Source organism: Thalassophryne amazonica, chromosome 12 (assembly GCF_902500255.1).
Source record: "Thalassophryne amazonica chromosome 12, fThaAma1.1, whole genome shotgun sequence".
NCBI classification, from domain to species: Eukaryota; Metazoa; Chordata; class Actinopteri; order Batrachoidiformes; family Batrachoididae; genus Thalassophryne; species Thalassophryne amazonica.
The window spans coordinates 64,105,627-64,122,222 of record NC_047114.1 but is presented as its reverse complement, the minus strand read 5'-3'; the positions used below and the strand labels follow the sequence as shown (position 1 = coordinate 64,122,222).

Below are 16,596 nucleotides of genomic sequence, written 5' to 3'. Positions count from 1 at the left end.
GTTCATTTCTTGTTTGAATTTTTTTTTGTTGTTGTACTTTATTTGATCATTGTTGTAGCGAATATGGCTGAAGCAGTTGCTCATCCACCTGAGAGAGGTTTTCCATCACCACTGTTGCCTACGTGTGTGTGCTTCCAGATGGGGGTTGGTAAGGTTAGACCTTACCCTTAGATAGATAGGTAGGTAGGTAGGTAGGTAGGGTAGGTAGGTAGGTAGGTAGGTAGATAGATAGATGATAGATAGATAGATAGATAGAGATAGATAGATAGATAGATAGATAGATAGATAGATAGATAGATAGATAGATAGATAGATAGATAGATAGATAGATAGATAGATAGATAGATAGATAGATAGATAGATAGATAGATAGATAGATAGATAGAGGTGTTGGATCAGTGAACTCTGAATTTCACCATAGAAGAAGATAGAAAACCGGTTTTTAAAGATAATAAATTATTATTATTTATTTATTTATTTATTTGTTTGTTTATTGAAAAATAAAACTGTGTGACATCACATCTAAGCTGCAATTTCAATCAAGGTGGCGAACTCTCCCACGGCGGGAGCGCAAGCGCGCGTCTTTTTTGGAATGAGCCACGCGGCACGCCTCGCATGTTAATGGCTCGCGCTTTGAGCGCAGGAATGCGGCTCGTGGGAACGCACGGGCTCTATTGATGGCGCACAGGTCTGTGTAAGCGCTGATTAGCATAAAACCAAGCCAAATGAAGGCACGAGGGCTCCGCGCTCTCTTTCACAGCGGACAGAGGAGGGAAAAGGGTCTCGCTGCGCGAGCCTGGTGGGTAAGACCTCTTCAAATAATTTATATATGGATATTTTTAATTTATTTTTTTAATGGCAAAAATTGTCTACAAATAATTTTGTAATGGTTGTTGACTGCGAAAAACTACTAATACTAGTACATATTGGCATATTTGTACATTATTTTTGCACTTAAATAAAGGTTCTTACTCTTCAATGGAAGTGATAACATTATTGCTTACATATCATTGGTTCTAAGCATTATGATCATAGCCATGAGAAGGAAGAACTCTTTTTTATAAATCTTTATTTGCGATAAGGCTCGCTATGCTGTCCTGGTTCGCAACATTATAAAATCATAAGGAAAAAACGTTATTGATTAAAACGTCATTTGCAGTAATAGAATCCCCGAGCTGCCTTTGGATAGCAGCCCTGCTGTTGAGTTCCTGCCTTTCATTTTTGTTGTTTCGAATTTGAATTGGTTAAGACATAAATTGAGGATAAATTGAGCTTAGCATGTCCAATGACTAATAAAGGATTGTTCTTCTTATAATTATGAAGAGTTTGTTTTTTTGTTTTTTGTTTTTTACAGTGAAGAAAATGCGACATAACATCATCAAAAATGTCCTTGTTTAATTTGTTTAAAAAATTCAAGATTTTTTTTTATTGCTGTTATTGTAAGGTTGTTATATCTTTTAAGAATGGCAAATATTCATTTATTTATCCTATCTGTTGGCAGCTCTTCTTTCATGTATCATTCATTGTTGAATGTCTTGAATTTACTGCGTATAACGTAACAACATCAACACTACGTTATTAATTGCAATAATTGAGGATGAGTTATGAATTGTAATAAATTGATTTGTTATTTTAGCAGTGGTATCACATTACAAAATTTCAAACATGTGTATTATATTGTAAGCCTTTATTAATTTGCTTCTAATTTTGGTGTTGGAAAATGTGACATTCTCACTCCAGTATTACAGCGGTTTTGTAATAAATGTAAATGTTTTACATTCAATATTATATGTATGTGCAAGCAAACATGACTCCTAAATTTACATTTCAGTCTTTAAACTTTAAATTAGGAATGTCTATATTGATGTCTGAAAATTTAAATGCTTGTACAGTCCAGATTCTGTTGTTGTTGTTGCTATTGTTGCTCTGTTGTTGTGTAATTGAAGAGGTAAACAACCTTTCATTTCACAGTGATAATTTGAGCATGGAAAACTGACTGTCCCCATATGCCTCAGTCATGAGCTGAGTGTTCCTCTTATCTCGAAGGATTTTTTTTTTTTTTTAACATGCTATATAACATATTTACGATGCACATTTACAATTATTGGTGATTTGGACATTTTAAGTCACTGCATTTTTTTTTTTATCATTCCTATTCACAAAGTTTCCTCTTTGGTCTATTAAAACACAAATTGATTTAAGTGTATGTTAAATTACATGTCTTTTGCCTATTGTTTTGACTTTGCTAATACTACTTCAGTAGGACAAAGTCAACTGTAAAATTAAGTATTTTATATAACTAATATAAAACATTTTCAATATCAGTCCACAGTTTTGTCAGAACATTTAGTTTATATGTCAAAAATATTTGAACATGCATTAAGTAATTAATCAGTTAATGGGGTAATTCATTAATTCAACAGAGGTTAAATGTTGACTTTAATTTCTAGTTAGCCTCAAGAAAAACAATACAGATATTGTCAAATGCTGCATTTAAGAATGCTGAATTTGTTCACTATCTATTTGTTATTATTTGGGAAAGATTGATTCTGTTTATTGATCAATTTCTTTATAAATCTAAATCTCAGGATCTCCCAAAGGATTTCACAGAACACACTATGTTAAAAATCATGTAATCATTTGGAATCATATTTTTTTCAATCACGTAAAAGCTGTTTTTAAAAATCATAAAACATCATATAAAATATAGATTGTTCAAATGCAGCAAAAAAAAAATCATGTGACTTTTTAAATATATCAGAATACATTTCCTTATCAGATAAAATGGAAATTAATGCAATACACAGCTCCCAGAAAACCAGTTTCACAGGTGGAAAAAGAAACAAAATTTATGCGCAACCTTTTAAAACATTTTTATATACATAATACTGCCCAGTGCTGTTTGATTTGTAATGAACATATAGTCTATGGTAATGAATGAAAATAAAGTGAAACATATTTCAAAACTACGAATATATGGTATAGTATACATATACAACTACGTATGTATGAAGTAAACCATGAAATCAATCATCACATTGACAACTATAGACATTATCAAACTGGGCAGTAACTACTGCTGCCTGCTGCTGCTACTACTACTACTACTAATATAATAATAATAATAATAATAGGAAGAAGAGAAGAAGAAGAAGAAGAGGAATTTGTATCGTTTTTTGAGCAGTGTTCTTTTTTCATTGATTCTTTTAACTTTCATCTCTTTATTTTAAATGGGGTTTTTTTCATAAATATAAGTAAAGATTAATTTAAGATTAAACTAAGACTAAAATTACACCAGACTGCAGGGTTAGTTAAATAATTGTTATTTAATTCAGTGTGAATTTTTTTAATTACAGTACAATGGAACTGGTTATGGCCTTAAACTTCTCTTATCTTTCCTTTTTCCATAGTTGTCTCATATTGTGATTAGTATTTATACATGTTAATATTACTGAGTCATTTTTCCTTGTGGGGTTGTTACTATTTAAACATGAACTTAATTAGTTTTTATTTCTAGACTCTCTCCAAGAAACAATATGATTGTGATCATGATTTACATTTTGCGATTTTATTATTAATATTTTTCCATGCAATATGCGCAGATCTTGTGATTCTATAAACTGCCAATTAATGTTTTCTTTTTCTCTAAATCACACATGAAAATTTCACGTGGCGATGTTGGCTCCAAGCGACAGGTGTCGCTGTTTCGTCTTGTAATGAGTGTTTTTAAGTGAATTCTTTAAGTGTTTAAAAACACGAACGAATTGATCGAAAATTTTATACGCTGGTATCAAAATATCCTGAAAACAAGTGCCGTGACAGTTAAAAATGTCTGATCATAAGAATATTTAATGTACCAGCCTAAGTCTGTTTATAGTCACATTTCTACAGTGACTCGTTTGAGATCTTTTCTTTTTGAATATGCTGTAAGAAACATATAAATACATAAAATACAACAAAATCAACAACAACATAGTAATAGTAGGATTTGATTATAATATGAAATTTTATACAAATGATCCATTAAGCCAATAAATAAAATGACTGATATTGCAGAGAAACACAACCAATGCTTCTCAGTGTAAATCACATATACGTATATACACATTATATAGTTGGCTATCTAATCATAATCTGGAGGTTATAATACAGTCCTGGTCAAAATTAGTGATAAACTTAAATTTTAAGTTCAAAATTATAACATGTTCGAAAAAAATTCAAATGAGCCAACTTTTTACATGTGGAATATTTAATAATTACCTAAAGTAGGCAGAGAAGATAGAGAAATGTTTTCTTAAAAGACTTTGTGACGTGTCAGATACAGATTACCAAAGGCACACTGCCTAGATTTGAGCTGTTTTCTTCTATTAAAGTCCTTCTATTTTCCACTCCGCCATGTTTAAAAAATAAATAAATAAACAAAAATAAAACTGATGTAACAGAAAAAAGTTGCACTATGGCCATAGATGCTCCTCCACAGAAGTTTCCTTCAGAGGTGCCATGTGTCTTGGGGGGCCAGTCTAGTGTCCTCCTTGCATGGCTTTGAGAGTTGTCTATAGATACATTTACCATACAGCATTTACTGTTTCTGTTCTGAAGGACTGACGTAAAATAAGTCAAGACATATCATGTGTCTGTCCATATCTTGTTTGAAGAACACTGGCCGTGAAAGTGATGTTTTGCTGTCAGTATGCCAATAACTGTCTTAAATACATTTTATGTCTGTATTTTTTAAGCATTTTGCCACTCTTGTTGTTCAGTAAATTTGGAGATTTTACTAATATTCTGATAATAAAATATTAGTAAACTGCAATTATTACTCAATCTATTTAAATTCTGTATTTAAAATTCAGTAATGATGAGCGGGTTGTAAATCCCATAGCTATAGTATAAACTACAGTATGTTTCATAGCCCCACAATGTGATTTTGTTTTGTTTGTTTGTTTGTTAAATGCAACAGTCTACTTTCAGGCTGTTTTATATTCTCACTTGTTCCCCAAATGTGATAGGCCCTTCTTCGTCTGTGTTCCCTGCTCCACATCGTCATTATCACTCCCTTGCTACTCTCCCTGTATGAACCTAGTAACCCCCTGTCTGGTTTCGCTGTCTGCTGTTAAAGAGCATCTAAAATTCTAAAATAATATTGTCATTTTGAGGATAACAGCTTTTCTAATCTCGCATTTATCTCTTCTGAGTATGTATGTGTGTGTGTGTGTGTGTGTGTGTGTGTGTGTGTGTGTGTGTGTGTGTGTGTGTGTGTGTGTGTGGTGTTGTGTGTGTGTGTGTGTGTGTGTGTCAAATTTTTGGGACTTGTTTGCAGAACACATTGCATTTTTCCGATATTGTATTTTTTTAAGCTCAAGAATTCATACAGAAAAAAACATGTTTTTGTTTTTATCTTTTAGCCCTTTGCCTCCCTCCCTCTTGTTCTCCTTTCCAATTTTTTTTGTTCTCATTTTTCTTATTATGTCTTATGTATCTAAATTTGGGAGTCCAAATCATTTCTAAGTACAGTTTGACGTTATTGCAGGGCTTTTCAAAATAAATGTTATAATTTATCACTTTAAAAAACTGTTTTTAATGGATTTGTTATTCATTTACTCCTAAATGTGTTGGAAAGGTATCGATCTGTTATATTAATTCAATAACATGTTAAAAATATAAAACGACAACACCGCACAAAAGTCTGAAACGCCCTGGAATTTAGATTTTAAAAAGTGTGTGTGTGTTTGTGTGTGTGTGTGGGGGGTTCTTAATCATTTCATCACTGGATGCCCACAAAATGTCAAAACAGTCTCTTTCCAACCAAATTATATATACGGTTATATTTCGTTAAAGAGATTAATCAGTATACAACTCATTTCAAATTTAAACAAAATTATTTGTGGGTATATTCCAACACAAAGTCAGCTCATGATGATCACTGATTTCCATCTACGATGGTGTTATTTTGAGACTGGACTGGGCAAAAATAACTGTTTGGCCACCTAGCTTTTATGTTGGTATTTTAAATTTGGGTCACACTTTTTCCTGTTTATGTTAGATATCTATTAGCTTTGCATTTTTAAAAGGTTTTCGTGCAGGCACATGAATTGTCTAAAGCGTCCTGCACAGTTCTGACTTCTGGCGCAAACACCAAAATGGGCTTTGGTATAGTGCAGAGGTCACTGTGTGCGTTTTTCGGTGCGCGCCAAACTCTGGAATATTTAACGAGGACCTTCACTGCCATGTGCAAGAAGTGGAGGAGGAGGAGGAGGAGGCCCCAGGCAGCGCTGCAGTGCAGAGTTCAGCAGGGAGATATTGTTGAGAGCCTGGGAAAGTGTTGCGGGGCTGACGCCAGACTCCGATCTACAATGGTTGGGGGGGGGGGGGGGGGGGGGGGGGTCTTGGAGGATCCCAGACCTGATTGTCATGTAAATTCATCCTCGGCACGTTGTTGAACTTGATGTGACTTTTTATTTTTATGGAGGTGGTGAGTTGGGGGGGTAAATTTTTTCCCTGTCACTTGTTTGTGGGAAAATCCATCCGAGCGCGCGACTCAAAGCCAAAGCATGATAAAACTGTTTAAAGTGATTCCACGAGAGGATTTCAAAGACTGTGTTTTCTGATCAATGACGCAAAAAACATTTTTCCTGCACTTCACTCTGCTGCTGCCCTTAAAAGGCGCGCATCATATTCTGCAAAAAAAAAAAAAAAAAAACGACACGTGCATGAAACCAAACGCAAAGTGCGTGTGATGTTTGCCTGAGTGCACGCGCGTCGGCCTCCGTGTAAGTTCAATTAGAGCAGCAGGCCGCATGCAGCTGATTATATCGAACAGAAATGATGGCGCGCGCGGGACAGAGCTGCGCCTCCGTCATCCAAACAGATTGGCCGCGTGCGTAATAATCAGATAACTACTATCTGATGGAAAGCACGACTTGCTCTCTTCTATTATTGCTTTCTCCCACGCTCACACGAACTGATTCCGCCACCAAATATCCTTTTCAAACTTTGTAAGATATCACAAGTTACGATTCGGGTCTTCTCTATGCCAGTGACTTTTTTTTTTTCTTTTCCCTTTTTTAAATCAAAGAATGCGATCGTTATCGTGCTCACTATCTCATCTCACATCATTATATCACACAGTCAGACTCTAATATGTTATCAGGTTTGGCTCTGTCCTCCTGCACCAATGAGGACGCCACATTCCTTTGCACCTCGAATTAAAAGACATAAAGCTACATACTGCAAAAAAATATATATATATATTTTTTTTTTTACCAACAAAACGACTGCTGGACATATTTAGCCACATATTCTGTTTAAATATTTCTGCAGAAAAGATGCTTGTGATTGACAGTCCGTCTTTAAATAGCCATAAATTTCAAATTCTCTCTCTCTCTCTCTCTCTCTCGTGGGGCGGAGTTATGCCCCTCGGCTCACGCGTGGACTCCCTGCACTTGTCAGTCGCAGCTCGTGAGTGTGGAGCGGAGGACACGCAGAAGACTTCAGGGAAAAATAATAATAATAATAATAATAATCACTTTATAAAACAATGCGATTTGCTGTGATGACTTAGTCTAGATCCATTAAAACGGAACCCATCAAAAACGGATTTGCGGTGACTGGAGGAGTTGATTGGATGCAAGTAAGTGCGGGACTGATGATTGATGTGGACGTAACTTTGAGATGTTTTAATGATCTACTTCTTTGCAGGCTCTGCAGATTGAACAAAAAAGTGAGATTACGAGAATATTAAATAGGAACTTTACTGGTGCGCTGCAACAACCGTGTGCAAGATGTGAAATCAAAATGATGCTGACAGACTGCTGCCATGACAGATATGTGATTTCACGGGTTTCTGACCCAGAAAGGATTTACGAACCTTCACCTGAGAGATTAACAAAGCAAAGACGTGGGTTAAGTTGTAGCTTCTCTCTCTCTCTCTCTCTCTCTCTCTCTCTCTCTCTCCCTCCCTCCCTCCCTCTGTCGGAGGCGGCTCCTTTAAGAGATCACGGGTTAGTTTGTGTCTTTGGTTATCTAGCTGTATGAGTTTTAATTTCATAAAGCTAGAGAACCGAAAGTACTAACTGGCACCGACCACTTCGGAGCCCACGCGGCGTGGGAGGATCTTGGAGGGGCCCGTGGATGCTGGATGATGCGGACAGAGGATGGAGGAGATTCCCTCTCAGCAGCACCGTTACGATTGTCAGTGTTTGGTGTTCGGCGCCACCTTCTGAGAATGTGCGCACGTGGGTCTGATTGCGCATGCAGTGGGTTCGTGGATCTGCTGGGGAGGTGATCGACACATATCGGACGGTCGTGACATCGTCTGAAAAATACTGGAATCCTTAACTGTGTGGGCGCTGTGACATTTTGGCAGGAGGGTGATTGGGACGCAAACAGTTAAAGGGTTGGTGTGATTGGTCACTGGGGGAGTCACGTGATGCAGTCGGCTGCAGCATCATCTCACTGTAAGGTGTTGGTAGTTACGGACATTTTTTTTTAAGGCCTGGAAGTTTGCTCAGTGATCATTTGAACCAGTAACTACAATTTTGATTCATTTCTCCTGCAACATTTTGCACAAACACATCAAACCCTGCAAGCTGGTGCACGTGCACAACGATTTTTCACTACCACAATCTTTAAAGACCAATCTGTACGAAATCAGGCAAAATAATGATGCCCATAGCTGCAAATCTAATAACAAAATAGGGCAACGACATAGAGTTTGTTCTATTCTTAGATTCAGCAGACCTCTGAGATGGCTGAATGTGCCTGAAATCCCGCATGCTCTATTTAGGACATGACAGACAATATCTGACTGTAAAACCGAGCTCATGCTGCTGTGCATGTTGTTGACATTTACATGCAATGTATATTTTGCAGTGTTAACACTGCAGCCAGTGCATATGGTCCTGTTAAAAAATAATGTTCATTCAACTCTCTCATAGTTTAAATTATGTTAATGAAGATAGTGATGTGGTACTGCAATAGAGTTTGACTAATTGCGAATACGATTATGAATAAGAGTATGTACTCCCTCCAGTGTTAATTTAACACTGCCAACATACTGTGTTTTTTTCATAAATACTACATTTTATTGTCAAATGAAGTTTTGACTATCCTCACTGAACTGAAGCTTTTTTGTGACAATTTTCATTACAGACATTCGCCAGACACTTTCATCAACAAAGTATTAAATAGAAAATACAGTTAACATTGTAGAAATGCAAAATAAATTGATTACAGGCAAACTGCTGGTGCACTGCTGTTAAATTTAATTCCATGTTTTATCTTCTTCTGCAAGCTTTCAAACTATTGAGAGCTGTAGTTTTACATTAATAATTTCTCTCTCTTCTTTGTCTTAGAAATGGGCTGTGCGAAGGTTTGCATTAAAGAAGCTAAACTGCTAGCAGCGATGAGGATCAACATCAGCCTGCAGGTAAAGAGCTCAAATTCATGCATGTGGCAGATACGGTTCATTCATCATTTGCATGCAATCATCATGCAACTCTCCATCAGTTCATTTCTATATTTTAGGTACAATGATAAATTTATGCAGGTTTGCATCATATTTCTTGTGTCTTGAGCCAGAGATCATGTAGCATTTGTTGGTGGTTTACTGTCCTGCAGCTACATGCAGCGTAGAGCTGTCTAGATGGAGTTGAACATGAATAGGTGCAAAAAAAAACAATAGGCTATTCAATACTGTGTAAAAGTGGTAGGTATATAGTTATAACATTGCAAGCAAAAAGTTGCAGATATAACAAAGTGCAAAGCATTATGAGTTAATAAATATTTGTATTATGATCCCTTCAGCTTTAAATCCCTTTGGTGTGAACTATCCTACAGTTTTACGAAAACTTCATGTTAATCAATCTAATATCCGTAGATTATTACCCCGTTGCTTGTGTTTGTAGACTCACGCATTGGGCTGTAAACATACAAAAGAATCAAGGGCTTTCTAACTCTGATGAGGTTTTTTTTTTTTTTTTTACTTTTTTGATAAATGCGTGAGCTGTAACATTTTATTTTCCTTTGTTATTTGAAATCAACATTTGAAAATTTCAAATTTGGCCTACTGAAATATGTATCTACTGAATATATATATATATATATATATGTGTGTGTGGTGTACCAAAAACACATTTATACCAAAAAAAGAGTGCCTTAGACCTTTGAACAATACTGTACATATAGGAAAAAGACACAGACTGAGCCTCTTATTTTTTTTATGAAATATTAAGAATTTTGTGCTTAGAATTAAAAATGTTTTTTAAAATTGTGGAACACAGTGCAGTCCTCATTGCCTTATTCCACAGCAAATGGGTTTTAAAGGGATATTTGCTGCCATTTTTTATTTGCACACAGTGTAAATTTCAGTTTTATACGATTCACACATACATATGCGCGCGCACACACACACACACACACACACGCATGTGTCTGAATATACATACTGTGCAGCTGCAATAGGCTGTCGCCTACAGCAACAGAGTGTAAATGGTGCAGAGGGAGTGAAGTAGAGCTCCGTTTTGAATTCTATCATTCATTTCCCCTTTGAAGTATTAACATTTTCTTACATTGTGCATCACCCCTTGCGCAGCACTCGCTCTTTCATTTCCATCCTCTGGCACATTCAGCATTTTATCCCTTTAAACACTATGATCCTATTTGTTAGGTAGAGTGTGTGGTAGGTGCAGGGGAGGTGGCCGTGTAATCTTTGCTGCGGTTCTTTATCCCGTTAGGCGAGCATAGGCGTATAGGGCTCACCCAAGGTGTGGACCTGCTCATGTGGAAAGAATATTTGGCTGGCTCTTTCCTTTTCGCCTGTAATGCCTTAGAGAGCGACCCTCCCCTTGTCCTGTGCTCCCTGATTACTGCAAACACTGATGGCCATAAAGGTGCAGCATTAAAACAGTCTTCTAATATACTGTCAATTTTAAGCAAAGTAAGATGATCGATGCTGTTTTACAGAAACATTTGAGCTTGTTTTCTAGCCTTATAAAATTTTTAATGATGAATTATATACATCTTCAAGCCCATCAGGTGTTTGCTTCAGTTTTTTTTAAATAAAGTAACAGTATTATTCCCAGTAATAAGGTTCCAATTGTATCAAAAATAGCATTACTTATTAAACAATACGTGCATATTGTCAGCGAGGTCAAATCTTCCTGGTTTCACAACGCCGAAGCTCAATAGACAGCTCAGTTATTCAAATTTATATGGACCTCTTCTGAGTAACCCAGATTTTCCCAAGCTTGATATTAGCATATGCAAGGCCCGGCCTATGCTGCTGTTTTCTAAAGTGGATGTAAATTCTAACTCAGTATTATACAGCAGATAGGAGATAATCTCTGCAGTAATGCATTGCAGCGGATAGGGGTGGGGTGAAGAATTCTGTGTGTGTGAGTGTGCATGAGGTACTGTACAATAGCCGGTGGCAGATGGTATACACAGTTGCAAAGCTCTTTCTAATGGTCATGCTAAACAGTTTTCCATCGTGCTTGTTTTTTTTGCAATATTTCAGTTAAAAAAAAAATGAAGGAAATTTTCAGTAAGAGGTGATGCATGATACAATTTTTAAAACGTCTTTGCCAGCGCGCGCTCCCTATTTTAAAACAAATATTAACACAGACAGATTACTAAGTGGAAATTTGCACTTGTGCAGTCCAAAAGGCTGAGGGAGCTTCAAGGCTCACGAGCAGAGTGCACATCTCTTTGGAATCCCTATGCAAACTAGGGCTTCAATAATGAAATGTATTTATGAGGGCTGGGAAGGGGGTCCCACTTTTGAAAGCCACTAGGCCAGAGTCTGAATGGGGATAGAAGGGGGAGGGGGCAGTCGGACGACGGAAAACAGGGGGTGTGCAGAGGGGTATGGGGGCCCCCAGCAGTCCGGGCCTCGTCCAAGGCAGCTGTGAAAAGGGGGTCCCGTCTTTTTCCCACGCCCAGCAAGACGTGAAACACTGCCACAGCTCGCTCGGGTCAAGTCCTATCATTAATATATACATGCAGACATACACACACAGAGTGAGATGTGTGTGTTTAAAGTTGTGCAACTTAACAAGCTGTCTGGGAAGCTCTGTGGCATAGAGACACCTGCTACTCTCCCAGAATTCTTTGCACCTCTCATCGGGGGCCTCTGGGCTTTATGGGACAACAATTAGGTCATAACTTCAAACTTGAACTTAAACTTGATAATGCACTGAATGGACTGAGTGTGATTTTTTTTTTATCATTCTGTGAATCTTGCATTGTTATTGTCATGTTTTAAAATAATACTCCCCCAAATGGAGTAATTTTTTTCAATAATGAGGCAATAATTTTCAAGATGTTTGACAATATAGATTTGTCAGTTTATGCTTTTTTTTTTAAATTTGGATTCATGCAGCACATGTAACATGGGTGGGTCTAGAGGGTGGACTAGGGTGACACAGGCCACTGCTGAAATCTGACTGGTCACTTCAGGTGCTACCCCATTTTTTAAAACTATGATAATCTGTCCAGTCAGAGGTGGGACTTACGATTTGCATGTTGTACTCTGACACCAGTGATTTGGGTTTATTTCCACGTCACAGCCAAGGCCCCAACTTACAGTTTCAGAGCTGAGTGTCATGCTGTCTCCAGCTGTGAGAACTTTGAACTGTTGTGCTGTGGGCCCTTCTTTCATTGGCTTAAAATAAATAAATTTACCCAAAATAGTTTTGTCATATGGGTTGGGTATTATACAACGTAGTTATTTAGAAAAAGGTTGACTTTATTATCACTCTCATAACTTCAGCCTTAAACCTGAATGTTGTGATTTGTTTTTAATCAAGGAAGCTGGTGCGTGGGGGCATGGGTGCATGTGTGCATGCATGTTAGGTATAGTATAATACCAGTTTTTTGGGTCTAATACAATACCAGTACTGGAACCTTCAGTATCTGCTGATACCAATCTGATGCCATCTTCCCTCTTAAAACCACTAATCTGTTAATAAATACATTTGTCTGGATGCACTTTTCTAAACTAGCCACATAGTCTACAACATCACTTAGCTGTGCAATAGAAGAACTGGATTGTATTATTATTATTATTATTATCATTATTGCAGGGGTGGTGGCCAAGTCGTTAGTGCACTTGGTTTCAATGCGAGTCAGGAAGGGCATCCGGTGTAAAACTTGTGCCAACTCAACATGCAGATCCACCTCGGATTTGCTGTGGTGACCCCGAGTGCAAACAAGGGAGCAGCCAAAGGGACTTACTACTACTATTATTATTATTATTATTATCAGTAGTAGTAGTAGTATTTCTGATATCTGATCCAGGAATTTTGGCCATTTTCAGATACTGAATCAAAATCATGTGTGTACTCTGTACTCATACTTCATGCCAACCCTGCATAAATACAGCAAGTCTGGATATGCCACTGGTTTGCACAGACAAACATGCTCTTGTTCTTTATTTGAGATCTTAAACTATGAATTGCTCAGTGTCTAAACACACAGGTCTTCTTTAGGGACACACAAAATAAAAAAAATAAACAGAGGACGGAAGAGGATTAGAGGCAGATCTGGCAACTACAGAGGAATAATTTCCATTTGAACTCTCAGTGGAACCTTCACTTTCTGAAGAGAACAGTGATGTTTATTGGGGAGATTACAAATCGCCGTGTGATTAATCTGAAAATTTCACAATCACAATAAGTATCATGACAAGAAAAGCAAAGAAAGACAAGATGCATATAGTTAATGAGTTTATTTGTAACAAAGTTCACATTTTGTTGATTTTTCAGCACAGCACCCTGGTTTTACTTAAGCAGCCGCTCATTTGCGGTCTCACAGTGTCACGCACATTCTTCTCCATCTCTCTCCAAATACTGATGCACCAAACAAAACAGTGCAGCCTTTCCATTTGGTCCCTTCACATCTCTGTGTAACTGCATCCAAGCTACACAGAACGGTGTCACACTCATTCAGTTCCCCCTGCCTGTAGTGCAGCAGATAAATTCATTTTTTTCAGTGAAATACTTCACTTATACAAAGAAACATGAAATTTTCTACACATCTCCTACATAGGTTAAGTCATCATTTTCACTGGATGGCCACTCAAAATTTCTAGATGGCCGCCATTTTTCAAGATGGCCACCATGAAGTTTTGATCACATCAATTATGCCCTCCTGGCCATGTATTTGCGTTTCTTTGTTGGTTTTATAGAGCCTATGCAATGTCAGTTGGCAAAAGCATTGTTTTTTTCTTAAAATTTGGAAAAGCACACATGAAACAAGATGGACGACATACAATATGGCCGTCAAAATCATTAGTTGTTTGTCATATTTAATTTGAAAATAAATATTCACTTCTAAAATGTGAGAATGTTCTATGACAGTCATTCTAGCACATACATTTCTGAGCATTTATTGATGTCTTTGTATAATCTAGATAGTAGTTTTAGTGATCTATGTAGTTGGAAGGAGTGAATGTCAATGCACAACCAGGGCACACTGGTGACTTCACTGCTGTGAAACTCAGCATGGGGTTCAGTGTCAGCTACTAATGCTCCACCTGGCTTTACTAACTCCCAATATGGTAGAAAAGTACTAGTTGTAGTGTAGTGTAGTGGAAGCAGACACAAGATCCAAAAGGGGATCTGGTGGTAGGTGGAAGGTGACAGAAAAGAACACTGTTCCTTCAAATTGGCAAAGCTTTGTCAGGAACACTGACAACAAGTCAGAGTTGTTTCGCTTCCTGGCTGACAAAATTGCTGGAATGTCTTCAGCAAACTTAGTCATTGTGACCAAAGGAAACCAAGCCCTGAGCAACCATGGAGTGAGCCTGGGGGAGTTGGACATATGTTCTCATGAGGAGGCAGACAGCCGCCTATTTGTCCATGCCAGGTATGCTGCGGGACATGGCAGCAAGTCTGTTATGATCAAAGCCAATGATACAGATGTGCTGGTCATTGGCTTGAGTGTCTTCTCAACTCTACATAGTATGGGTGTGCAGCAGTTGTGGTTGGCATTCGGTCAAGGTTTGAGCCTTCGCTGGATTCCCATCCACGACCTGTCAGACTATGTAGGCCAAGAGAGGGCCACAGGAATGCTATTCTTCCATGCCTTCACTGGCTGTGATGTGGTCTCAGCCTTTAGAAACAAAGGGAAGAAGACAGCTTGGCAAACTTGGGATATGTTCCCAGAGGCTACCCCAGTATTTTCTAAACTGAGCAAGTACCCTTCGTCCATTGAGGATGCAGACATGGAGATTCTGGATAAGTTTGTGGTTCTCATGTATGACAGATCCAGCACAGTTGACAGTGTAGATGAAGCCAGACTTGACCTGTTTGCCAGGAAGCAGAGGTCGTATGAAGCCATCCCTCCTACCAGTGCAGCTCTGCTTCAACACACCAAACGTGCAGCATACCAGGCAGGATGCATATGGGCTCAGGCAATACTACGTCAGCCAGAAGCAGAGAGTCCATCTGACTGGGGCTGGGAGAAAGCAGGTGATGAGTGGAAGGTCTACTGGACAGCCAACTCAATTGTCAACATCAGTTGCAAAGAGTTGTGAACAACTCACCAAATGTGGCTGCAAATCTGGCTGCCGTGGCAGGTGCAAATGCTACAGGCTCGGACTAGCTTGTACAGGTTTGTGCAGTTGCAAATGTGACCTGTAAGCTGTCTCCTGAATGAGCTTATGATTTTTGTATGGGTTTGCTGAGTTAGTCGGCCTAATGTCTTTTGGAAAAGGACACATCTTCTTCCTATCTGGCCTGAAGTTTTTTCAGCTGCAAACCCACAAGCCACATAAATGAGCTCATACTTTTTTATTGATCTTCATTTGCTTATACTTACAGAATACAATTAAAATAGCACAAAGTGAAAGTGGTAAATATATTTTTCTTCCAAAAGGTGCACTAAATCAAATCATTGTCCGGCAAGACTGCCACTCATACAGTGCATATTTACTGGCTTGTAACTGCAAAATTGAGCCAGTGTCACAATGATGCACATGTGGATCAGTTCTATTTTCCCTAGATATCTATAGTCCATCTTTTCATTCATGAATTCTGAAAATATTTCATGACACGCAGAGATTGCATCTATAGGTATCTCACAACTCTTGCATTCAAAATAATTTAGGATACGTCAACGCCGTAACGGAACTAAAATTCCAGCCTTATAATTTGGAGTTTTCAATGCATTGTTGTGATTTGCTTCTATCTTCTTTATTACCACCATACGTTTGTGCATCATGTATAGCAATACAAATCCTAGAACCAAGTTCTCTTACCAGACAAACAAAAAAGAAAGTTTTCTATCGCAAAAGGGATTTTGGAAATTTTTCTCATAGCAAAAGGGTCCCTCGATAGTCATTTTGTTAAATATAATTCATCATAATGAAAAATATATATATGACTTATTAAATTAACTGTTCTGCAAAGTGGAACAGGAATGGAACACTTGAATGTGTATTCTTTTATATGTATAGCCAAAAAATGAGGGAAATCGGTACAACTGGCGGCCATCTTGAAAAAATGGTGGCCATATTGAAATTTTGCGTGGCTATCCAAACTTTTCAAAAGAGTTGGTCCTAGTGAGCAAGTGTGCCAAATTTTATGTTTCTTTGTA

General features: G+C 37.8%; 1 long non-coding RNA gene across 5 annotated transcripts in view; it reads left to right on the top strand.

Moving 5' to 3' along the window:
- Nucleotides 1-581: 581 nt before the first annotated feature.
- Nucleotides 582-16,596, top strand: part of LOC117521589 — a 32,748-nt gene continuing 16,733 nt past the window's right edge. Inside the window, exons 1-2 of one of the 5 annotated variants that reach the window (XR_004563985.1) lie at nt 582-799; nt 9,354-9,427. This is a non-coding gene — a long non-coding RNA (uncharacterized LOC117521589). Of the gene's footprint in view, nt 804-7,596; nt 7,631-8,284; nt 8,468-9,353; nt 9,428-16,596 lie in introns of those variants that run through there. The other 4 variants (XR_004563983.1, XR_004563987.1, XR_004563986.1 and 1 more) reach the window with 4 other exon arrangements.